We start from the raw sequence: 27,488 nt of genomic DNA, 5'->3' as shown, positions 1-27,488 counted from the left end.
CCTGGATTGCGAGAGGAGTCCCGGATTGGAAATGGTGCAGGCCAGGCTGAGGGACCCTCCCATGCATGAATTTCATACACCAGGCCTCTAGTCCTAATAATAAAGTGGTAATATGCAAATTGACCATCACTCCAACACACAAGATGGCCGCCCCCATGTGGTCAAAGATGGTCTCCCCCATGTGGACACAAGATGGCCAGCAGGGGAAGGCAGTTGGGAGGGACCAGGTCTGAAAGGGAGGGCAGTTTGGGGCAATCAGGCCTGCAGGGGAGGGCAGTTGGGGGTGATCAGGCCTATAGGGAAGGGCAGTTGGGGGCAACCAGACCTGCAGGGGAGGACAGTTAGGGGCAACCAGATCAGAAGGGGAGGGCAGTTAGGGGTGACCAGGCTGGCAAGGGAGGGCAGTTAAGGGTGACTGGGCCAGCAGGGGAGGGCAGTTAGGGGCAATCGGGCTGGCAGGGAAGCAGTTAGGTGTCAATCAGGCTGGCAGGGGAGTTGTTAGGGGGTGATCAGGCTGGCAGGAAGGCGAGCGGTTGGGAGCCAGCAGTCCTGGATTGTGAGACGAATCCCAGATTGAAAAGTGTGCAGGCTGGGCTGAAGGACAACCCCCCTACACACAAATTTCATGCACCAGGCCTCTAGTATATAATAATCAATAAATTTTTTTTAAATCTTTATTGTTCAGATTATTACATTTGTTCCTCTTTTTTTTTCCCCCCATAACTCCCCTCCTCCCAGTTCCCGCCCCACCCTCCGCCCTCACTCCCCACCCACTGTCCTCATCCATAGGTGCACGATTTTTGTCCAGTCTCTTCCCGCATCTCCCACACCCCTTTCCCCCCCAGGAATAGTCAGTCCATTCCTTTCTATGTCCCTGATTCTATTATAATCACCAGTTCATTCTGTTCATCAGATTATTTATTCACTTGATTCTTAGATTCACTTGTTGATAGATGCATATTTGTTGTTCATAATTTGTATCTTTACCTTTTTCTTCCTCTTCCTCTTCTTAAAGGATACCTTTCAGCATTTCATATAATCCTGGTTTGGTGGTGATGAACTCCTTTAGCTTTTCCTTATCTGTGAAGCTCTTTATCTGACCTTCAATTCTGAATGATAGCTTTGCTGGATAAAGTAATCTTGGTTGTAGGTTCTTGGTATTCATCACTTTGAATATTTCTTGCCACTCCCTTCTGGCCTGCAAAGTTTCTATTGAGAAATCAGCTGACAGTCGTATGGGTATTCCCTTGTAGGTAACTGAGTTTCTTTCTCTTGCTGTTTTTAAGATTCTCTCTTTGTCTTTTGCTCTTGGCATTTTAATGATGATGTGTCTTGGTGTGGTCCTCTTTGGATTCCTTTTGTTTGGGGTTCTCCGCGCTTCTTGGACCTGTAAGTCCATTTCTTTCACCAGGTGGGGGAAGTTTTTTTGTCATTATTTCTTCAAATAGGTTTTCACTATCTTGCTCTCTCTCATCTTCTGGCACCCCTATAATTCTGATGTTGGTACGCTTGAAGCTGTCCCAGAGGCTCCTTACACTATCCTCGCATTTTTGGATTCTTTTTTCATTTTGCTTTTCCGGTTGGGTGTTTTTTGCTTCCTCGTATTTCAAATCATTGACTTGATTCTTGCGCTCCTCTGGCCTGCTGTTGGGAGTCTGTATAATATTCGTTATTTCAGTCTGTGTATGCTTAATTTTTAGTTGGTTCCCCAATATAACATCGAGGGTCTCATTAGTTTTCTTGTAGATCTCATTAAGTTTATCGGCGGCTTCTAAACAGTTCTTGAGAGACCTTAAAAGTGTGGTTCTGAACTCTATATCTTCCATTGACAATTTTGTCCTGTTTCTTTGTCTCCGCATTTTGTTATGCTTCCTTGGTGCACCCCCTAGTGGTCTTTGTTCGCAGTCTTATAGTTAAATCTTGATTGTTGTAGCTAATACCAGGGAGGGTTTGACCTCCAGGCCAAGTGGCTATGAGAATCAGCTGTGTCAGCAGTGAGAGAACTTCTGTTCTCTAGGGAGGTGCTAATCTAGCCTTTGCCTGAGGCTATCCGGCAAATGCCTCTGTGCAGGGCTTGGGCGGGGCGGGTCGAACAGGATCAACAGGGTGGGCCGGAGAGAGCAGTTATGGCGGCTCTCAGTCCTGTCCCCAGGGGCTCTGCCTCTCTGAGTCCCAGCACCCACTGCAAAGCTCAGAGAGAAAGCTGCACTCGCTCTGACCGAAGCCAGACAGTCCCACTTCTCCCGTTTGAGTCTGGGTCCCTAAAGACTCGCCCGGATCTGGAGCTCAGATTCTGCGACTCCCTCCCGATTGAAAAGGCCAACCGCGCCCTCCGCCGCCAGCCCGCTCCGCGCACTCCGCACCTCAGAATTTGACTTCAGCACTGCGCCTCCTCTGAGTGTCCGTATGCGTTTCTCTTTCCTCCTAGTTGTAGGACTTCCACTCAGCCAGCGTTCCTGTGGTTCTGGGTGATGTCCCTTCCGTTTTTTGGTTTCACTTTTGAAGTAGTTGTTCAAAGCAGCAAACTCCGGCGTTAACCTATGCCGCCATCTTGGTTCTCCCATAATCAATAAAGAAATTTTTAAAAAAATAATTAATCATATGTCTAGTGAGTAATAAGTGCACTTTTCCATGTTTTTCATATCTCTGTTTACTAAGCAAATAAGTTAATTGGGGAATTCATTAAAAAATAGAGAGATATTTTAAAAATAAAAATTCAAAGATAAAAAAAGAACAAGTTGATGAATTGAACTTCAAAACATAAAAAAAAAACCGATGGAATACTATGCTGCTCTAAAAAGGAAGGAACTCTTACCATATGCAACGTCATGGATGGAACTGGAGAGCATTATGCTAAGTGAAAGAAGCCAGTCAATGAAGGAAAAATACCACATGATCTCACTCATTCATGGATAATAGAGACCATTATAAACTTTTGAACAATAATAGATACAGAGGCAGAGCTGCCTCAAACAGATTGTCAAACTGCAGCGGGAAGGCCGGGGAGGGTTGGGGGACAGGAGGTAGGGGGGTAAGATATCAACCAAAGGACTGTATGCATGCATATAAGCATGGCCAATGGACATAAGACACTGGGGGATAGGGGAGGCTAGGGGACTGTCTAGGGCGGGGGGGAAAAATAGACACATATGTAATACCCTTTGTATTACTTTAAGCAATAAAAAAAAAAGAAAGAAAGAAACAACATTGTCTTAAAAAACATCTTAACCACAAAAAAGACACTCAAATTAAATAGTTATTAAAAATTTGAATTAAAACTACAATGAGATACCACTACCCATCTATTAGAATGGATAAATTAAAAGGGCTAACCATACCAAGTATTGACAAAGATGTTGAGGAAACTGGTGAAAATGTCAAATGTCACAACTAATGTCAAAAGCTGTTTGGTAGTTTCTTAAGAATTTAAATATCCATCAACCATATGATCCAGACATTCCACTCCCAGTGGAATAAATAAATAAATAAAAGCATATGTTCATACAAAGACTTGTAGGTGAATGTTAATAGCAGCTTTATCTGTAATAGCCAAAATCTAAGCACAACCTAAATTACCAACAACAAGTCATTGCATAAAAAAAAAAAAAAATGGTGTCCCTTTTATTTTGATGTAGTCCCATTTGTTTATTTTCTCTTTAGTTTCCATTGCCCTAGGAGCTGTATCAGTAAAGATATTGCTATGACAAATGTCTGCTATTTTGCTGCCTATGGCTTCTTCTACAATTTTTATAGTTTCCCATCTTACATTTAAGTCCTTTATCTATTTTGAGTTTTTTTTGAGTATGATGTAAGTTGGTGGTCTAGTTTCATTTTTTTGCAAGTATCTGTCCAGTTTTCCCAACACCATTTATTGAAGAGACTGTTTTGTCTCCATGGTATGCTCTTGGCTCCTTTGTCAAATATTAATTGAGCATACTGGCTTGTGTCAATTTCTGGGTTCTCTGTTCTGTTCCACTGGTCTATATGTCTATTCTTATGCCAGTACCAGGCAGCTTTGAGAACAGTGGCTTTGTAGTATAGCTTGATATCTGGTATTGTGATCCCTCCAATATTGTTCTTCTTTCTCAAGATTGCTGCAGATATTCAGGGTCTTTTTTTAATTTGTTCTAGGTCTTTGAAGTATGCCACTGGTATTTCAATAGGGATTGCATTGAATTTATAGATTGCTTTGGATAGTATGGACATTTTAATGATGTTGATTCTACCAATCCATGGACATGGTAAATTCTTTCATTTGTTCATGTCTTCCTCTATCTCTTTTTATAGCATCCTGAAATTTTCTGAGTACAGGTCCTTTGTCTCCTTGGTTAAGTTTATTCCTAGGTATCTTAATTTTTTTGTTGCAATGGTAAATGGGATTGCTTTTTTAATTTCTTTTTCTGTGAGTTCATTATTGGTGTATAGAAGTCATAGACAAAATAAAAATCTTCTGCACGGCAAAAGAAACCATCAACAAAACAACAAGAAAGCCCACTGCATAGGAGAATATAATTGCCAATGTTATCTCTGATAAGAGTTTAATCTCCAACATTTACAGGGAACTCATACAGCTTAACAAAAGGAAGATAAACAATCCAAACAAAATATGGGCAAAAGACCTAAATAGACACTTTTTGAAAGAAGACATTCAGAAAGCCTAGAGACATATGAAAACATGCTCAAAGTCACTAATCATCCAAGAGATGCAAATCAAAACAACAATGAGGTACCATCTTACACCTGTCAGAATGGCTATTATCAACAAATCAATAAACGACAAGTGTTGGAGAGGATGCGGAGAAGAAGAAACCCTCCATCACTGCTGGTGGGAATGCAACTGGTGCAGCCACTGTGGAAAACAGTATGTAGTTTCCTCAAAAAACTAAAAATGGAACTGTCATTTGACCCAGTAATACCACTTCTAGGACTATATCCCAAGAAAACAGAAACACCAATCAGAAAGGATATGTGCAACCCTATGTTCATAGCAGCACAATTTACAATCTCTAAGATTTGGAAACAGCTTAAATGCCCATAAGCAGATGAATGGATTAGAAAATGTGGTACATCTACACAATGGAATACTACGCTGATGTAAAAAAGAAGGAATTCTTACCATTTGCAACAGCATGGATGGAACTGGAGAGCATTATGTTAAGTGAAATAAGCCAGTCAGTGAAAGAAAAATACCACATTATCTCACTCATTTATGGATAATAAAGAACATTGTAAACTGATGAACAAAAATAGATACAGAGGCAGAGAAGCATTGAACAGACTGTCAAACTACAACGAGAATGCTGGGGAGGGTGGGGGAGGTGAGTAAGAGATCAACCGAAGGACTTGTATGCATTCATATAAGCATAACCGATGGACACAAGACACTGGGGGGAGGAAGAGTCGGGGCATGTTCCGGGGGAGGGTGGGAGGGGGAAGCTGGGGGAAGGCCAATGGAGAAAAAAGGGAGACATATGTACTATTATTTTTAATACTTTAAACAATAAAATAAAATTTTAAAAATAAGTTGGTGTCCCCATGAAATGGATTAGTACTCAGTAATACAAATAAATGAACTAATGATACAACATGAATTATGTAGGGAAGCATGGGAGACTTGGATGGAAAGTCTGGAAGGAGGAAATTTTAGAAATGGAAGTTGGCTGAAGGCGCCTGCCCCTGTTTATCAGAAATCTGACTTAGGGGAGTTGGCCAAAGGACCATCCTTGACCTTTCCAAACAAGTCTGTGTATATGCGGACCTTCGGCTGTTTACCAGGATCTTTATGCTTAATCTTTAGGTGTCCTTGCTTAAAGGACACTGCAGACATATGTACCCTCCAAAGATTACATACCCTACTGATTGTATCTAAAAGATAAACTTTATCTCAAGCTGCTGTTACAATAAAAGCCTGAAGAGGCAGGTGCTCAGAGCTGATTGGTTCCTTTAGCCAGGCAGTCCCTTAGCCCTCTGTTTCACAGCAATCCTGTGCCAGTAATTATTCATCTGTGGCTCAGGGTCTGCTGGTCAGCCCCAGCAGAATTAATTTATTGATGTTACAGTACAAGGATAAATCTCAAGGTAATTATGTTGCGTGAAAAGAGCCAGATGAAAAATGAATACATATGTGATTCCATTTATATGAAATGCTGGAAAATTCGAACAAATCAGTGTTAGATCTGTTACAAAATAGATCAGCATGTGTAATGGAATGCAGGAGTAAGCTAGAAGAGCTGGAAGAAGCCTTACAAAGAGGCAAGGGAAAATTTTGGAGGGAGATGGCTTTGTTCATTATCTTGATTGTAGTGATGGTTCCATAGTTCTATGCTTTAAATTTGTACAGTTTATTTTATATCAATTATATCTCAATAAAGCTACTAAAAGAATGGGAATATTAGCTATTTTCCATATGGGTTGCCTATATGCAGATTTTCAATCAAGAGTATACATATTTTCTATTTTTTCTTATTTTTATTTTATTTGTATTTATTAAAGTATAATTTTATGTCTGCTGAATCTAATAATGAAAAATGGGGCTTGCATTTTGAATGTTTTGTTTTTCTATTTCATTTTATTCGCAGTTGATATTTCATTGTACTTCACAAAAGTATCCATTTTAAATGGATTGGAAATTAAAACAAATACAGGACACCAACCCCACACTTAGTGTTTCTTGAACTCTATATTGAGAAACACTACTGTAGCATAATTCCTCTCTGTTAATCAGGATTGAGTCATGTGGTCATGTCCTGGCTACGCCTGTCTGGGAAAGGAAGGAAAGCAACTGACTCCCTGAGGTCACAACATCAAAATGGGTGTGACCCAGAATGGTAGAATGAGGATCTGAATATCCATGGCTCCATTAGGAAAACAGAACACTGACAAAAATGGAAAAGGTCGACCTGATCAGAACTCTGAAAATTTAAAAATGATAAAGATCAACCTTTTCAGAACTCTGAAAATTAATTAATGACTTGTAACCATCCAAAAAATGTTTATAAAAGAATGGCTGAATATTAATGTACAGTCAGCTTTGCAGCATTTTAACTATCTTTATTCTCATTCTCTTTTACCCAGGTTTGTGGTAGTCTTGAAAACTATGAGCTTAGTAGTCATGAAAGGAGGCATACAGGGTTGAAGTTCCACAAAGCATTACCTTGAGAGCACTGTCAGTATTAGTCTCCTCTGCCAGCTTCCTGGGAAATCCCCATTTTTAGGGCTTGTTATTATTTGACCTGACTCAGAACTCCTTCAGTTGGGAAAGTTCCATCCCCAGGGCATTCATCAAAAACAGCCAATTATTTAATATCTCAGCTGCCTGAGGTGGCGTTTTCAGTTGGGGTACACAAGAGGCTAGCCAAAAACTTAAAACTATGAAATATTTCAGGGGATATAGAAAGCCATGTACATGTGTAGGGCTATGTACGTAATAAGTTAGGAAAGAGCTTAAAAAACCCTAATCTCTTTAGGGCTCTAATAATGGCTGACCTTGAGGCCTATGTGAGCAGAAAGTGAAGGCAAAGGCAAGAATTCTAAAAGCCTTTCATCGAAGATGTGCTCCAATGCACTAAGAGAGCCCCTCAGCAAAGGGTGGAAAACTTACTGTTTGAGGCATTTACAAAAATCACTGTCTAATCATTAATTGACCACTAAGCTAACTGAGCAGAGACTTAAGGGGTCACAAGTAACAGGAAATAAAGATTTTACAAAATCAGTCTAATAAAGTAACTAAACAGACATTATCATCATCTTCAACAACAACAAAACAGCAACAACAATAAATTTTCAGGAGGAAGGAATCGGATTTCCCCATTTACTATATTATATTATTTAAAATGTCCAATTTTCAACCTAAATTATGAGACACTAAAAGAAAAAGGGAAGTATCCTATATAATAAAAGCCTAAGATTCAAATTGTCCCCTTGGCTGGTCATTCAACCGAGTTTGACCGCTCACTATGACATGCGCTGACCATCAGGAGGGGGTGGCACAGAACATGGTGGGTGTCAGCACTGCGGCACTGGCAGTGGGCACCAGTGGAGGTGCTGCTGGCCCTGATGAGCCCCAACGAGAGCAGGACCATGGTGGGATAGTGGAGCAGGTGAGCAGGTGGCGCCAGGCCATGGTGGGTGCGAGCAGGGGCCTGATGGCCCCACTGATAACCTTGTAGACAGCAACTAGCTGCAGCAGGGGGCAGGGCCACAGCCTGGCTCCCAGGCACTGAGGGAACCAGACGAGGGGCCTGGCCCCAATTGATCATCCCCCAGAGAGATGGTAGAGCAGGTGAGGGGGTGGTGCCAGGCCAAGGCAGGGTGCCAGGTGGGGCTGTGGGGCTGCAAGGCTGGGGGCATGAACTGGGATCCGATCCTCACAGGCCATCCTGAAGGACCCCACCCATGCACAAATTTGTGCACAGGGCCTCTAGTAACTCATAAAAGGGAACAAAAGTAACCAATAGAAATTGTCCATAAGGAAGCCAGATTTGAGAACTTATCAGAAAGTCTTTTAAATAGCTATTAAAATTTTATTCAGAACTACAGAAAACCATGGAACATGTGAGAATAATGTCTCACCAGAGAGTATAAGAATGAAGAGATAGAAGTTATTTTTTTTTCTGTATTTTCCTTTAAAGCTGCTGATATATTTTTTTAATTTCTTTATTGATTAAGGTATTACATATGTGTCCTTATCCCCCCATTACCTCCCCCCAACCCATGCCCTCACCCACCCCCCACTCCCGTTGTCTGTGTCCATTGGTTAGGCCCATATGCATGCATACATGTCCTTTGGTTGATCTCTCCCCCTTACACCCACCCTCCCCTACCTTCCCTCTAAGGTTTGACAGTTTGATCTATGTTTCTCTATCTCTGGATCTGTTTTTCTTTCTCTTTTTCTTTTTCTTTTCATTGATTTCAGAGAGGAAGAGAGAGAGAGAGAAATATCAATGATGAGAGAGAATCACTGATTGGCTGCCTCCTGCATACCCCCTATTGGGGGGCAGGGGGTCAAGCCTACAACCCAGGCATGTGCCCTTGCCCGGAATTGAACCTGGGACCCTTTAGTCCACAAGCCAACTCTCTATCCACTGAGCCAAACTGGCTAGGGCTAGAAGTTATTTTTAAAAATTAGTAATTCTGGAGTTGAAAAGTAATGACTGGAGTAAAATTTTCACTAGAGGAACTAAACAGCAGATTTTAATTTATAAAAGAAAGAATCAGCAAACTTAATAATAAGTTAATTGAAGTTATATAGTTGAAGTAACAAAGAGAAATAAAATGAAGAAAAATAAACAGAACTTTAGATATTGTCAAGCATGCCATCGTAAACTTAACGGAAGAGGAGAGAGAGACTGAGAGGAGAGAGAAGGAGAGAGAGAGGGAGAGGAGAAAGAGAGAGAGATTTATAGAAATATCAAGATGCTCAATAGACACCAAATAGAATAAACTAAAAGAGGTCCATACCTAGAAATTTTTAAATTCAGAAAGTTCATGTGCCATATATGCCCATCTAAGCCTAGTTATTTTGTCCCCCAGTCACCTTTATAGTGTTACCATATTATAACTGCCAATAACTTATAAAATGCCTATGTTGCTATGCAACACAAACTACTATATAAAGGGAAAAGAGCAAACACTGTTTTCTGCTTACTGTGAGAAAAATGGAAATCTCATTTTGCCAATATGAACAAGATCCCCTTTTGTCCTGTGATCTACAAGTATTACTTTGAAAATTACAAGTCGCAATAGATTGGCACAACAGAAACAATTACCATCTGATTTGTTCCTTTTTATGTCCTAATGTTGTGAAGTGCCTTAAACATTTGGTGTTTTATGAAGCATCTGGCTGTTAGCCAAATTTGTAAGATAGCACAACCTAAAGCAAAAGGACTGCGGAGTGAGACAAAGGAAAATGAAAACTATTACTGGAAAACAGTGACCAAAACTGTGGAATCTGACTTAAGGGAAGTTAGCAGAAGGTAGGCTTAGCCGAGTAGCAAAACCCATGTTTCACCTTGGAAGGCTCTGAACTACTGTGTATGAGAAAGGCTGCTAACTATAGAATGATAAGATTTGAAACAAATAGGACAATTTTCAGTGAAAGAATTTTTATAAACTATTTTTAAAACATTTATAAAAGCAAACCATATGTTGTCTCTTGAAACCTTAGGAAAACTTCATAGTTTTTTGACGTTTAAAGTTCCATTATATTAAACATATGGGTAAGTTTGGAATTATTCATAATATTTAAATTAATTTGAAAATAATTAAAATTCAGAAAAACCTCATGTGCACATCCAACTTCTAGGCAATGTTATTATGGTATAAAATTGCCAAGGAAATTTATAGTGAACAGGTGTGTGAAGTAATTGAGTGGGGAAAGTTTCAAACATTAATTAGCAAGAATTATGAATATCCTTGTTGGATTGTTTTCTCTCAAGTTGACACAATTTTAAGCATATATATAGTGGAAATATTTTTTAATTATGAATACAAATGAAAAGTAAAATCCCATTTATAATATTCTGCACTTTTGCCATTAATCACTTGATGAGACATAGAAGGAAAATGAAAAAAAAAAGGTCTACACCAAAAGAAAAATATGATTCTAAATATTTTTAAAAGTTTATTCAATAAGTTTGTTAATAGTGTTGAAATGTTTTCATTCCAAATCCAGCAAAAATAACTATTCTTTCACTGCAAAAAGTATCTCTGTTGAAACTTGGAGAGAAAAGGGTAATTATGCCAAAAATAAGACCCAACGACCTATACTCAAGGAACTTACAGGAGGAGGGGACCCAGACCCCCTCCCCCCCGCAAAAAGAGCCTAAGTTTAGAAAATAGTGTTACAGAGGAAGGAAAATGGCGGCGGTATAAACGGACGTGTCCTGTGCCTTGTCCTGGAGCAGTTAAGGGTGAGCAGCTGAAACGGGTAACATGCAGCCCGAATAGGCAGAGGATTTTCAGCTGAGAGACTGTCTGCAGCTAAGAAAGACTGAGAACCCCCAGGAAAAAAAGGACGGTTGGAGACTGCGGCTGAAGCCTCTCCTGGTGCGCCAGCTAAGCAGCGGAGACTGCACCATCTTGGGTGGTTGTTGCCGGCATCCAGAGACCAGCTACTAACCTGGAAACAAGGGATCGCAAGCAGCGTGACTGCGTGAACTCAGACGAGCACTGCTTCTTCTCACGGAAAGGTTGGACATCCCCTAAAGGTGCGGTTAGCAGTTCGGGTTGGAGGGAGGACCGAGCTCGTGCGCGCGCGCGCGCGGGCGGAATCTGCGCCCCACAGAGTCTGCAGCCGTTGGGACCAGCGTGACCCGCGAGTGGGGAAGGGGCCCCACAGGGCTGCTGGCAGAAGGGAACGCGAAAAATGAGCCCATAGCTGGACTGGATGTAAAGGAGCAGCCTTGGACTTTGCCAATCTGCTGGCTGCTGGCTGCTTGGTGCCAGGGGCGAGTGGGCGCTCGGAGACTGCGTGCGGAGACTGTGCACAGACCTGGAAGGTGGAGGCTTGCGAATTCGCACAACTATCAGGCTCTTGTTACAGTTCCCCTTAGATCCGTGCATTTGATTATTAAACCCAGTGCATGGGATTCCCCAGTTGGGGTCATTCGCAGAGCCTGTAGGGGAAAGTTCTTTTTGGGGAGCCTGGGAAACAGCAGGCAGTGGCAAGGAACCAGCTCTGGGCAGTGGTCTTTCCCGAATCAGTGCCAAATACCAGAGAGGAAAAAAACAAAAAAAACAAAACACTACTGATAGAGAGGACTTATAGCCTCGGAGGTCAATCCAGACACACTGCCACCCAGAGGCAGAGCCACGAACTGTCTCCTCTGTGATCACAAATAAAGGCAGTCTGGTAAACAAATACAAGCCGCCTTAAAATCAGGTCTGTGGTTTACCGCACGGAGGGACAGTGTATCGCAGGGAAGTTCAACACTCCCCTGAATGCCTGGCAGGACTGAGGCGTGCCAAAAAGAAGAGTGGAAGATCTGAAGCACCTTCACTTCCGAATATTTTTATATATATATATTTTTTTTTTAATTCTTTTTTCACCATTTCATTAAGAACCTATTTTATTTTTTTATTTTATTTTTTATTTTTTTCATCACTTGATTTTACCTTTTTAATTACTACATTTTTTAACTAGTATTATTGCTATACTTTTACCATTTTTTCAAGTGTCATTTTATTTTTTATTATTTTTTTTTAATTTTTCTTTATTTTATTTTGGGATTAGTGTTATACACACTATTTTCATCGTTCCTTTAGCATCATTTCTCTCTAGCTCACATTTACCCTTAAGCCAAAACTCTCTCCCTCACTTTTCCCCTTTTGTTGTCCTGTTTCTCTTACCCTATTCCTGCTTTGGATTTTACCTATTCCTTCTTTCTACCCACTGTCTAAATTTCACCCTACTTATATATCTAATTTCCAATCCCTCGCTCTCCCCATACAAATAGCCTCTTCCCCACCTCTATTTCATTCTACTTTTTTTTTTCTTTTTTTTTTCTTTTTGTTTTTTTCTTCTCTCCCTTTTCCCAATCTCATTTCGGCACCCCTTTTTGTTTTTTATTTTTCTCTTTAGTCTTTTTCTCTTTTTTCTTCTTTATCCCCTAATTCTCTTCGCTCGGGGGGTCACCTTTATTTGGGGTTATTAATATCGTGAATGCATTTAGTTTGTTGCCTTGTACGTTGTGCCTTGTTGTGTTGTATTTTGTGCCTTTGAATCAGCGCAGCAGAGAGAGAACTACATAACCAAACACCTTGAGAAGAGAAATCATGGTGAAACAAAGAACCAACCCAAATATGAAAGAAAAACAGGCATCATCAGAAAAGGAAGTAAACGAAATGGAGGCAATGGAGGCAAGCAACCTGTCAGAGAAAGAATTCAGAGTAATGGCCATAAGGTGGATGAAAAGAATGGAAGACCAATTCAACAATATGTGTAGGAACCAAGAGGAAATGAAGAAGAACCAAGAGGAAATGAAGAGAAACCAAGAAGAAATGAAAAACGACATCACTGCCATAAAGAACTCAATAGAAAGCATCAACAGTAGACTAGAAGAAGCAGAGGATCGCATCAGCGAGCTAGAAGACAAGGTAGAAAAAAATACCCAAACAGAACAGCTTCTAGAAAAAAAAATTAAAAAGCAGGAGGAAAGCCTAAGAGAACTATGGGACAACACAAAACAAAACAACATCCGAATAATAGGGGTGCCAGAAGGAGAGGAAACTGAGCAAGGAATAGAAAACCTGTTTGAAAAAATAGTAACAGAAAATTTCCCTGATATAGGGAGGAAAAAACTCACACAAATCCAAGAAGCTCACAGAGTCCCAAACAAAATGAACCCGAAAAGACCGACACCAAGGCACATAATAATTAAATTGGCAAACACCAACGACAAAGCCAGAATCTTAAAAGCAGCCAGAGACAGAAAGTTACCTAGAAAGGATCTCCCATCAGACTAGCGACCGATTTCTTAACAGAAACACATCAGGCAAGAAGGGAATGGAATGAAATATACAAAGTCATGCAAAGGAAGGGTCTGAATCCAAGAATACTATACCCAGCGAGGCTATCAATCAAAATTGAGGGTCAAATCAGGAGCTTCACAGACAAAAACGGTCTACGGGAGTTTATTACAACCAAACCAGCAATGCAAGAAATGCTAAAGGGTCTGCTGTAAATAGAAAAAACAGGAAACAAAGAAGGAACGCAGCTGTAAAGAACAAAAATGGCGACTAACAAGTTTCTATCAATAATAACTTTAAATGTAAGTGGATTAAATTCCCCAGTCAAAAGGCATAGGGTAAATGAGTGGATAAGAAAACATGACCCATATATCTGCTGTCTACAGGAAACCCACCTCATCAAAAAAGACGCACACAGACTGATGGTGAAGGGATGGAAAAAGGTTTTTCAGGCCAATGGAAGTGAAAAAAAAGCCGGGGTAGCAATACTTATATCTGACAAATTAGATCTCAAAGTGAAGGACATAAAAAGAGATCAAGAAGGCCACTTCATAATACTAAAGGGAGCAGTCCAACAAGAAGAAATAACTCTGGTAAATATATATGCACCCAATATAGGAGCACCCAAATATGTAAGAAATCTTCTGGAGAAGATCAAGGGAGAGATTGACAGCAATACAATCATAGTAGGGGATCTTAACACCCCATTATCTCCACTGGAAAATCCTCTAAACAGAAACTCAGCAAAGAAACATCAATCCTAAATGACTCACTAGATCAGATGGAATTAATTGACATCTTCAGAACATTTCACCCCAAAGTCACAGAATATACATTCTCCTCGGGTGCACATTTGTCATCTTCAAAGATAGACCATATATTGGGTCACAGACAAAGTCTCTTCAAATTCAAGAAAATTGAAATCATATCAAGTATCTTCTCAGACCACAAAGGCATAAAACTGGAAATCAACTACAACAAAAACAATTCAAAAAAATCAAACTCATGGAGAATAAATAGCATGCTATTAAACAACGACTGGGTCACCAGTGAGATCAAAGAAGAAATAAAAAACATCATGGCAACAAATGACAATGAAAACACAACAATCCAAAACCTATGGGACACAGCAAAAGCAGTCTTGAGAGGGAAGTTCATAGCTCTACAAGCCTATTGCAAGAAACAAGAAACAATGAGAATAAATGACCTAACTCTACAACTCGAAGAATTAGAAAGAGAGCAACAAAAAAAGCCCACTGTAAGCAGAAGGAAGGAAATAACAAAAATCAGAGCGGAGATAAACGACATAGAGACCAAAAAAACAATACAAAAGATCAACAAAACCAAGAGCTGGTTCTTTGAAAGGATAAACAAGATTGATACACCTCTAGCCAGGCTCACCAAGAAACAAAGAGAGAGGACCCAAATAAAATCAGAAATGAAAGAGGAGAAATAACAACAGACCCCATAGAAATACAAAGGATTGTTAGAAAATACTATGAACAACTCTACTCCAACACACTAGACAACCTGGAGGAAATGGACATATTCCTAGATAAATACAACCTTCCAAAACTTAACCAGGAAGAATCTAAAAATCTCAATAGGCCAATAACTATGGAGGAAATCGAAGCAGTAATCAAAAAGCTTCCAGCAAACAAAAGCCCGGGGCCAGATGGCTTCACAGGGGAGTTTTACCAAACATTCAAGGAAGACCTAAAACCTATCCTCCTCAGACTATGTCAAAAGATCCAAGAGGAAGGAGCACTTCCAAGCTCATTCTATGAAGCCAACATCACCCTAATCCCAAAACCAGATAAAGACAATACAATGAAAGAGAATTATAGGCCAATATCCCTCATGAACATAGATGCCAAAATCCTCAACAAAATCCTAGCAAATCGGATCCAGCAGTACATCAGAAAGATCATACACCCTGACCAAGTAGGATTTATCCCAGGGATGCAAGGATGGTACAATATCCGCAAATCAATAAATGTGATACATCACATAAACAAATTGAGAGAGAAAAACCACATAGTCATATCAATTGATGCGGAAAAAGCATTTGACAAAATCCAACACCCTTTCTTGATAAAAACTCTCAGCAAGATAGGAATTGAGGGATCATACCTCAACATAATAAAAGCCATATATGACAAACCCACAGCCAACATCATAATCAATGGGCAAAAACTAACACCATTTCCCCTAAGAACAGGAACAAGACAGGGATGCCCCCTCTCACCACTCCTGTTCAACATAGTACTGGAAGTACTAGCCATTGCGATCAGACACGAAGAAGAAATAAAAGGCATCCAGATTGGAAAGAAGAAGTAAAACTGTCCTTATTTGCAGATGACATGATACTGTACATACAGAACCCTAAAGATTCCATCAAAAAATTATTAGACTTAATAAATGAATTCGGCAATGTAGCAGGATACAAAATTAATGCTAAGAAATCCATGGCATTTCTTTACACCAATAGTGAACTTACAGAAAGTGAAACTACAGAAGCAATCCCATTTACCATTGCACCAAAAAAATTAAAATACCTAGGAATAAACTTAACTAAGGAGGTAAAAGACTTATATGCTGAAAACTACAGGACACTGAAAAAAGAGATAGAGGAAGACATAAACAGATGGAAGAATATACCGTGTTCATGGATTGGTAGAATCAACATCATCAAAATGTCCATACTACCCAAAGCAATTTATAGATTCAATGCAATCCCCATTAAATTACCAACAGCATATTTCACAGATCTAGAACGAATGTTCCAAAAATTCATCTGGAATAAAAAAAGACCCCAAATAGCTGCAGCAATCCTGAGAAAGAACAAAGTAGGTGGGATCTCAATACCAGATATCAAACTGTATTACAAAGCCACTGTTCTTAAAACAGCTTGGTACTGGCACAAGAATAGACATATAGATCAATGGAATAGAATAGAGACCCCAGAAATCAACCCAAACCACTATGCCCAATTAATATTCGACAAAGGAGGCAAGAGCATACAATGGAGTCAAGACAGTCTTTTCAATAAATGGTGTTGGGAAAATTGGACAGATACATGCAAAAGGATGAAACTAGATCACCAACTCACACCATACACAAAAATAAACTCAAAATGGATAAAAGACTTAAACGTAAGACGGGAAACCATAAAAATACTAGAGGAATCCACAGGCAGCGAAATCGCAAACATATGCCGAAGAAATTTCTTCTCTGATAATGCTCCTAGGGCAATGGAAACTAAAGAGAAAATAAACAAATGGAACTACATCAAAATAAAAAGCTTTTGCACAGCAAAGGAAACCATCAACAAAACAAGAAGACCCACTACATGGGAGAACATATTTGCCAATGATACCACCGATAAGGGTTTAATTTCCAACATTTACAGGGATCTCATGAAACTTAACAAAAGGAAGATAAACAATCCAATAAAAAAATGGGCAACGGACCTAGATAGACACTTTTCGAAAGAGGACATACAGAAGGCCAAAAGACATATGAAAACCTGCTCAAAGTCACTAATTATACGAGAGATGCAAATCAAAACGACAATGCGTTATCATCTTACACCTGTCAGAATGGCTATCATCAACAAATCAACAAACAACAAGTGTTGGAGAGGATGTGGAGAAAAAGGAACCCTTCTGCACTGCTGGTGGGAATGCAGACTGGTGCAGCCACTGTGGAGAACAGTATGGAGCTACCTCAGAAGACTAAAAATGGAACTCCCATTTGACCCAGTGATCCCACTACTAGGAATATATCCCAAGAAACCAGAAACGCCAATCAGAAAGGATATATGCACCCCTATGTTCATAGCAGCACAATTCACCATAGCTAAGATTTGGAAACAGCCTAAGTGCCCATCAGCAGATTAGTGGATTAGAAAACTGTGGTACATATACACAATGGAATACTACGCTGCGGTAAAAAAAAAAGGAACTCTTGCCTTTTGCAACAGCATGGATGGAACTGGAGAGCATTATGCTAAGTGAAATAAGCCAGTCAGAGAAAGATAAATACCACATGATCTCACTCATTTGTGGATTATAGAGAACAACATAGACTGATGAAAAGGGACAGACCCAAAGACTGAGAAACAGCAATCAGGCTATCAATCCCCAGAAGGAAAGTAGGGGAGGGCGGGGGTAAGGGGAAGAGATCAACCAAAGGACTTGTATACATGTATATAAGCCAAACCAATGGACATGGACAACAGGGGGATGGGAGCATGAGTTTGTGTGTGGGGGGGAGGTTGGGGGTTAATGGGGGGGATGAGGACACATTTGTCATACCTTAACTAATAATAATAAAAAAAAAGAAAATAGTGTTACAACTGTTATAAGAAACATATAGAAGATGTCGCAAGTACATAAGGCTTTGCCCTGGATTTGGAGATGTGGTGGGATTTGGGTGTTCATCCTGTAGATAAGAATAGCAGAAAATATTTTAGAGAGAAAAAAAGAGCATGTATACACCTTTAGAATTCTAAATAAGGTTTTTGTACAGTGCTAACAGAGGTTGTAGAGTGTTACCATAACAAAAACCTAAAAGGAGAAAAGGCTTTGGAAACAGCTGTGGAGAGAAGTTGGAAAGCTGGGGAGAGTGTTGATGAGAGCCTGAAGAGCCTTGAAGAATGTTTCATGAAATCCTAATGACCTTCAGGGAGGATGTGAATAAGGGCTTGAAGCAAATGTTATTTGACACTGGAGAAAAAATGGTCGTTGTCATATAGAGTCAGAAAGTTTAGCAACAATGTCATCTGCAATAATGGGGAAAATAGAAAACTTACCTAAACTGTGCAATTGGGCTAAGGACACTTCCAGACTATTGAAAGTGCTTCCTGGTTTCTTCTTTCTGCTTATAATAAAATTTTAGAAGAGAGAGATGAACTAAAGAAAGGACTTTTAAACAAAAAGGAAATTAAAAATTCCAGCCTCTGAAGACAACAAATGACGCTATACTAGTAATTAAGAAAAGACTTCTAGGTAAAGATCAAATTCAGCACATTCTGAAGAAAGCATGGTCTAATCATGAAAATTTTTGAAAGTTTGGAATTTTTAAATTCTCTTTTAAAATTCTTTTTTAACACTTCAGAAATATTCAAGAGAGTGCATCAGAGAATCATTTAAACAATAAAGCTTCCCTATAAGTTTTGAGAGTGTTGTCCTTCAAGAGGCTCAGCAGAAGTTCAAGGAAAAGAAGAGTATATCTTAAAGAGATGTGTTGGTTTGGTCTTTGTCTAATGGAGTCAACTCTAATCAAATTCACAGGATACTTGTAAACTTTAAAAAAAATGTTCATGCCCTAACCGGTTTGGCTCAGTGGATAGAGCGTCGGCCTGGGGGGTCAGGGGTCCCAGGTTCGATTCCGGTCAAGGGCATGTACCTTGGTTGCAGGCACATACCCAGTGGGGAGTGTGCAGGAGGCAGCTGATCGATGTTTCTCTCTCATCGATGTTTCTAACTCTCTATCCCTCTCCCTTCCTCTCTGTAAAAAATCAATAAAATATTAAAAAAAAAATCATATTGCCAAGTATACCACCAGCTTGTACTAAAATGGGTAAAGAGAGCACAAAGAGGACACAGGGCTTTGTAGTTTTCAAATTTCTACTGGCAGAAAGTAGGCTGAGAAATCTACACAGCTGCACATACAGACTAGTTTCCATGGAAAAGGAAGAGTGGCGCAGAGGCTAAAATTAAAGCCTGAGTGTGGAGCCAAGACTCATCATGAATCAATCCTGGGAAGGGATACGTTTAAGTCATAATAAGAGACTCCCAACATTTACCTTGTTGAACTTTAGAGTTGCTTGTTGAACCAGTGATTTGTGTATGTTGTTCCTTTTCCCTCATTTTAAAGAGGAATATTTTCAGTGGTTGTCCTATGCCTGTCCATCATCATGTCTTGGGTGTGGGTGTGTTAGAGGAGGAATAAAGTTTATCTTTAGTTTACGTGTCTTTGGACCAAGAGGAACTGTACGCAAAGACTTATACTTAAGGCATAGGTGACTCATCCACAAATACCTTTATTTGGAAAATGAGATTTTTTACTTTGAGCTGATGTTTTAATAGGATGAGATTTTGATGGGCAATGGGTGAGTGTGATTTGCATGTGTGTGGGACATGTACTGCTGGGGAGTCATAGGATGGACAATGGTTGATAGCCTTCAAAATAGTCCCTAATGATTCTCACCTCTTTTTTTTTTGTTTGTTTGTTTTTAAATTAAATCTTTATTGTTCAGATTATTACATTTGTTCCTCCTTTTTTCCCCCCATAACTCCCCTCCTCCCAGTTCCCTCCCTACCCTCCCCCCTCACTCCCCACTCACTGTCTTCATCCATAGGTGCACGATTTTTGTCCAGTCTCTTCCCGCATCTCCCACACCCCTTTCCCCCCCAAGGATAGACAGTCCATTCCCTTTTTATATCCCTTATTCTATTATAATCACCAGTTCATTCTGTTCATCAGATTATTTATTCACTTGATTCTTAGATTCACTTGTTGATAGATGTGTATTTGTTGTTCATAATTTGTATCTTTACCTTTTTCTTCTTCCTCTTCTTAAAGGATACCTTTCAGCATTTCATATAATCCTGGTTTGGTGGTGATGAACTCCTTTAGCTTTTCCTTATCTGTGAAGCTCTTTATCTGACCTTCAATTCTGAATGATAGCTTTGCTGGATAAAGTAATCTTGGTTGTAGGTTCTTGCTATTCATCACTTTAAATATTTCTTGCCACTCCCTTCTGGCTTGCAAAGTTTCTGTTGAGAAATCAGCTGACAGTCGTATGGGTATTCCCTTGTAGGTAACTGAGTTTCTTTCTCTTGCTGCTTTTAAGCTTCTCTCTTTGTCTTTTGCTCTTGGCATTTTAATTATGATGTGTCTTGGTGTGGTCCTCTTTGGATTCCTTTTGTTTGGGGTTCTCTGTGCTTCCTGGACTTGTAAGTCTATTTCTTTCACCAGGTAGGGGAAGTTTTCTGTCATTATTTCTTCAAATAGGTTTTCAATATCTTGCTCTCTCTCATCTTCTGGCACCCCTATAATTCGGATTTTGGTACGCTTGAAGTTGTCCCAGAGGCTCCTTACACTATCTTTGTATTTTCAGATTCTTTTTTCATTTTGCTTTTCTGGTTGGGTGTTTTTTTGCTTCTTCGCATTTCAAATCTTTGACTTGATTCTTGCGATCCTCTGGCCTGCTGTTGGGAGTCTGTATAATATTCTTTATTTCAGTCAGTGTATGCTTAATTTCTAGTTGGTTCTTTATCACAACATCGAGGGTCTCATTAGATTTCTTGAAGATCTCACTATATTTATCGGTGGTCTCACCAGTCTTTTTGAGGGCCTTACTAAATTTATCGGCGGCTTCTAGACAGTTCTTGAGAGACCTTAAAAGTGTGGTTTTGTGCTCTATATCCAGCATTTTGCCTTCCTCCATTTCTGTCCTGTTTCTTTGTCTCTGCATTTTTTATGCTTTCTTGGTGCACCCCCTAGTGGTCTTGTGCGCTGTCTTGTTGTAGTTAAGCCTTGATGGTTGTAGGTAACACTGGGGGGTATTTGACCTCCAGGCCAACTGGCTGTGAGAATCAGCTGTGTCTGCAGTGGGAGAACTTCTGTCCTCTAGGGAGGTGCTAATCTAGCCTTTGCTTGAGGCTAACCAGCAAATGCCTCTGTGCAGGGCTTGGGCAGGGCGGGTACCAGGGGATCAACAGGGAGGGCCAAGTGAGCAGTTATGGCTGCTCTCAGTCCTGTCCCCAGAGGCTCTGCCTCTCAGTGTCGCAGTAACCGATGCAAGTACCTCGGAGAGAAAGCTGCCCTCGAGTTCCAACCGATGCCAGACAGTCCCGCTTCTCCTGTTTGATTCTTGGTCCCCAGAGACTCACCCAGAACTGGAGCTCAGAGCCTGAAACTCCCTCCGGATTGAAACAGACAACCGCACCCTCAGCCGCCAGCCCATTCAGCACTCTCCGCACGCACCTCCGCACCTTTGTATTTTCCGCACTGCGCTTCCTCTGAGTCTCGGTATGCTTTTCTCTGGCCTTCTAGTTGTAGAATTTCCCCTCAGCCAGCCTTCCTGTGGTTCTGGGTGATGTCCGTTCCATCTTTTAGTTGTATTTTTGAAGTGGTTGTGCGAGGCAGCAATCTCTGGTGTTTACCTATGCCGCCATCTTGGTTTTTCCCTCTCTCACCTCTTATTATTCTTGTCTTGTGTAGTTCCTTCCCACGTATTCTAGGGCATTGTGAAAATTAAGGAGTATGACTGAAGCTGAGAATAGGTCAGGAAAGTGATTAAGATTTCTATCTTACTCTCTCCTTGACTATTCATTCTGAGAAGCCAGCTGTCACATGAGCAGCCCTATGGAGAAGGAACTGAGGCCTTTTGCCAAAGTCAGCATCAATTTGCCACCTTATGCAAATTAGCCTTCTGGGAAATGAAGCCTCCAGCCCCAGTCCTGGTCTTTTCCAGCACTAGCCACCTATGATAAGGAGAAATAACAGGGATTTAAAATGGTGATGGAGTAAGTGGATGCTACACAGACACGTTCCCAGAATCAACTGGTGCTGGAGGCAGAGACCAACAAGTAGTTAGCATAATAAATGCGAGAGGTCTGTCAGAAGGCTAATGGACCTTGGGACTTTAGCAAGGGCTAAAAGCTATGCACTGATTGTTCTGTCGAGACAACTGTGGCTGAAGGCAATCTCCTAACCTGATAATCTTTTACTGTTTACCAAACCTTACCTTTGATATGTCTGTTTGGTTTGCTAAAGGGCAAATGTATATTCTAGTAAATAAAAAGCAGTGGGTCCAGAGATTCAGGGAGCCACTCCCCTAGAGAGTGAGGCCTCCACTTGGCTTTCCCCCAATGCCTTCAAAATTTTTATTTCTTATTTAGTATATCTATTTGTGCGTAGCCCCTTCTTCAGATTCTGAATCCTTGCTGCAAAAGGTTGCAGCATTTCTGGCACCTTGAAAGGGACAACTGGAGAAGAAGATTCACTGGAGTGAAAAAAGGAAGTTAACCGGTAAAGGTGGGGATCACCAAAAAGGTGGGGAGATTCACTGCACGCAAAGTTCACACCAAGCTTTGGAAATCGCAATCCGAAGTGGGCGAGGATGTCTTTTTCAAGCCAGGCCATAATAGGGAAGAATTCAATTAAAAGGCAAAAATATAATTGTAAAATTTTAGCTTGTATGCTCAAGGATAGAGAAATTGAAATGTCAAAGCGTACTCTTTTAAATCAGGCTCAAGGAAAACGAGCACCCTTGTCATATTTAACTATGTGGATTCTTGTTCAAATTGCATTATGCCTAATTCATATTGAGAATCAAAAGTCTGTAATAACTAAAAAGGCCCCGCCAGATCCTCCGACTCTGGTGTGAAGAGTCTCAACAGCCAAAGAGGGTGGAGCTGCCAGTCCTCTCGCAGGGGGACTCTTTGATGCTTTGTCTGAAAATTACCATATGATGCCTTGGGGCAGGCAGATTTTAGCTATAATAACTTTAAAGACTAGTCAATGCTATGGAGAGAAAAATCCAGGAAAAGAACTTTGATTTATTAAGTCTTGTTTGATTTATTAAGTCTTGTTTATATGTTGTCTGTTGATTATAATTTTATCTGTCTTTGTGTTTATTGTTAGTTTATTAAACATGCCTTTTATTTAATTTAATAAGAAAAGAAACCTAGGTAGCCAGGCCCTTTACTGAATTTCCCCAGAGCGAACAGAATGTGGGGGTGGGGAGCCATGTGGCTGATAGTACATGTCCTAGGGAACAAAGGGAAGTACCTAAAGAAAAAGACCCCAGCCATTAATTACTAGGTCTGTTGGTGACCCTGTAAAATGGATGCCCACTCTCAAGAGTCCTATTAAAAGTTTCATTTTCACCTTGTTTTTATTTCCCAGTTTGTCATTTGAAATTTGGCAGAATTTAGGGATGCATCTAGGATTTCTGTACTCATGAAGAGAAAAATGCTAGATTAAGAAATGGTGCACCCTGTCCTATTTTGGATGGCTCTTACTTACACTGAGCTCCATATCTTCATGGATGTTATAGAACAGTGATAGCAAAACTTTTGAGCTCGCCATGTCAAAATTTTGAAAAACCTAACTTAACTCTGGTGCCATGTCACATATAGAAATATTCATAATTTTTTTGATATATGCAACCATAGTAAAAAAAGATTTATATTTTTGATATTTATTTTATATATTTAAATGCCATTTAACAAAGAAAAATCAACCAAAAAATATGTATAAAATGAACAAAAACAGAAAAACAATGTACATTTAGGAAAAAATAATAATAAAAACAATGATAATCAAATGGTACAAAAACTAGAAATTAGTGACTTTTTTGGTGCTGAAGTTTGTCTGCTAATTCTTCGATTGCAGGTTCATACTTGGTGCACTTCAAGGCCAACCACGCGCCACTAACTTCATCTGTTAGCCGGTTTCTTTTGTTCGTTTTAATATTATTTAATGCTGAGAATAAAGTCTCACAAAAATACGTTGATGAAAAAATTGTTAGCAAAGCCATCGCTAGATTTTTTATGTCTCTAAAAGTGTCAGGTACTCTGTTCCAAGCACTCAAAATTTCTTGTTCAGAGTTGCACTCTTCTTCATTATTCAAACGACTTCGTTCCAGATTTTCAAGTTTCGACCTTAAGTAAACAAACACATGAATCCAAATGTTACCTTGATAATCTGTAAATTGCATCTCTAAGTCGTCAATTTTCATCCATTGGAAATCCTTTAATTCCAAAGTACTGTAAACAACTATATCCAGATACTTAATTATTTTAATGGTCTGTTCTAGGCTTCTAAATTGGTCGAATCTTTCGCTGAACTGTTCAAATAACGAGTTTACTATATTCTGGTACATAAGTATGGACTCCATTACACTCGTTGTAGTGGCCTTCTCCAAATACTTTTTTATCCGAGGAAAATACTTGTAAGTTTTAGTTTCAATATATCACTTGAAAATTTTAAGTTTACTTTCAAAAGATTTGATGTATCCAAACATAACGTCAATACTTTTGCCAAAACCTTGTAATTTTAAATTCAGTTCATTCATCTGAACAGAGAGATCTGTAAAAAGTATCAAATTGCTGACCCACTTATGATCATTGATCTGAGGAAAGTTTGCCAAATCCTTGTTCTCAATAAATACCATAATTTCTTCAAAGCACTCCACAAATCACTCAAGTACTTTACCTCGACTCAGCCATCTCACACTATTGAACATCAGTAGTCCACTGTAGGTTGAATCAACTTCCTGTAAAAGTGCAGAAAATTCTCGCTTGTGAAGGGGTCGAGAAGGTATAAAATTCACAATTTTTGTTACAACTGACATTAAATCATTCAATTCTGAGAATCCCGATTTGGCACACACACCTCCTGATGGATAATGCAATGAAAAGGTATAAGTGGATGTCTAATAGCTTCCATAAACAATTTCAGGAATCCCACATTTTTTCCCACCATATTTAGTGCCCCATCTGTCGTGACTGACACAATTTTAGAGATATCAATGTTTAGGTCACTGGATGTTTTTATAATAACCTTACATATTTCATTTCCTGATGTACTTATTGGCACTGATTCTAACTTTATCAACTCTTCTCTCATTGTGAGACCATCAGAATATCGAGCAATAATGGCCAACCGAGTATTTGATGTGACATCAGTAGTTTCATCAAGAGAAATCGAAAAATATTTACAACTATTTAAGTCTTTTTTTAACTGATGTTGTACATTTTTGTTAAGATCTATTATTCTGTCTTTGATAGTATTTCTACTGAGTGGTAAGTCAGAAATTCTTTTAATAATATCATCTTTATTTTTCATATCGTGAAATAGAGCTGGTGCACATCTTAGAAATGTTTCCTTAATAAATTCTCCGTCACTGAGGGCTTTTCCATGCTGAGCTATGGAGTGAGCAATACAGTAACTTGCTGATGTCAAATTTGTAGAACATCTTACAAATTTAATGATGGAATTTGATTGACTTTTATAGAGGTATAGCTGCCTAGAAATGTATTCCTTCCTTTCATCGATACTCTTTTTCAAGAGCTGACAATGATTAGTTTCAAAATGTCTCTTTACATTCCACGTTCTGCTTACTACCATTTCATTACACAGTATGCACAATGATCTGTTGTTTCTGTCGACAATCCCGTACATCTCGGTCCATATGTCTTGAAAGGGTCAGCTACTGCTACTTTCACTTCCTTTTTCATTCAATCTTGCTTTTTTATTTTTTTGATTCTCCATCACAAGGCTGCAAAAATAAATAAATATAAATCACGGCGTTTTTTATAAAAGGTTGATAGGTTTCTTACCTATTAACTTTTTGCAGTGTTGTTGCACTGACTCCTGGTGAAAAACAATTCAAAGATAGTATGTATAAACAACAAATATATGGTGCTGTAATCAATTATCTGACATGCAGAATGTCTCGTCGAGCACTGTTGCACTGAATATCTTTTTCTTCTAACCCTCCCACTCCTGTCTCCTATCGAACGTGGCGATCAAGTGTGTCCATTTGCCGAATGCACCCCAAGCACAGGAAGCTTACCTGAGGCACATGTTGACAATAACGAGGCCGTTTCCAGAATTGGGCATTTTGTCACTCGAGTTAAAATAAAATGTCATGAGTAAAGATTAATCTCTTTATAGTACAATTCTTAACCTTTTTATATTAATGTCAATATTGGAACAATGTATCTTGGATGTTTTCACTATGTATCTTTGCTATGCAACACCAATGTACATGTTTACATCCGGTTTTAGAATTGCATTATTGACCATGAGTAACGTGAGTACTAATATTACCCGAGTGATGCCCAACTCTGGCCGATGCGAGAGACAAATATTTGAATAATGCAATTTTTTGTCTCTGTCGATGCGTGTCACCCAAAATGAGTTCACGTGTCACCTCTGACACGTGTGTCATAGGTTCACCATCACTGTCATAGGTCAAATATATAAGTTTTCTTGCTTTACTTTTTCAATAAAGATGTCTACTTTAATTACTTAATGAATTAGCTTTTTACAATATAATCAAGGTCTCATATAAACTCAATTATAGAAGCCAATATTTTAAAAGTAATTGAATCTTAACAAAGTCCAAAGTAAAAATTTGCATATGTATGCAAATGAGCACTAGCCAAAAAACATGCTGTTTAAAAGTAAATTTTATACTTAATAAAAAGGAGAAATTTTAAAATCTCTTCCACTACTATTTACAAAGTAAACTTAAAGTTATTATTCAAACATTAAATCTCATCATTGATAAGTCACCATAAGTAAAAAGAGAGTTACTTTTACTTAAATATGTATGCAGGGCAGTATTGGTCAGCATCTGAAAAGCAACCAAGTTTGTTGCTCTGTTTAAAAGAAAGAAAAAAGTTTTTCAAAGAAACTCCCTGAATGTGGCCTAGAAACTATTCTGGGAGAAAAAAAACAGGAGATTCCCTTCAAATATCTAAGTAAATAATTTGCATTTTCCTCCCTACAAAAGCTTATGTTAATATGCTCAAAGACTGATAGCAGAAATCCAATTAATGTCATTTACTGTCCACACCAAAGGACAAATGAAGTTAGAAAATAAGCCCTATTTCAGACTAATTTAAGTTGGCAAATTGAAGTAAGTGAACATTCAGGTCAACTTAATTGTACTATGCAGGAACCTATTCCTGGAGCATTAACTATTTTTTACTGAAAGTTCATCTCATAGTAAAAGTTGCTTATCATGCAGTGAATTCAGACCAGTCATACTTCTGTGCTAAGAATTAAATTAAAAGCTATCAAGGCTGCATTGCAGGATTTCCAAAGGCCTCTTAATATTATTTAAAACAAAAAAGGGGGGATAGGGAGAACCAAGATGGCGGCATAGGTTAACGCCGGAGTTTGCTGCTTTGAACAACTACTTCAAAAGTGAAACCAAAAAACGGAAGGGACATCACCCAGAACCACAGGAACGCTGGCTGAGTGGAAGT

The sequence above is a fragment of the Myotis myotis genome, unplaced genomic scaffold (assembly GCF_014108235.1).
Source record: "Myotis myotis isolate mMyoMyo1 unplaced genomic scaffold, mMyoMyo1.p scaffold_m19_p_2, whole genome shotgun sequence".
Classification (NCBI taxonomy): Eukaryota; Metazoa; Chordata; class Mammalia; order Chiroptera; family Vespertilionidae; genus Myotis; species Myotis myotis.
The sequence above is the reverse complement of the archived record's forward strand: the minus strand, read 5'-3'. Positions refer to the sequence as shown.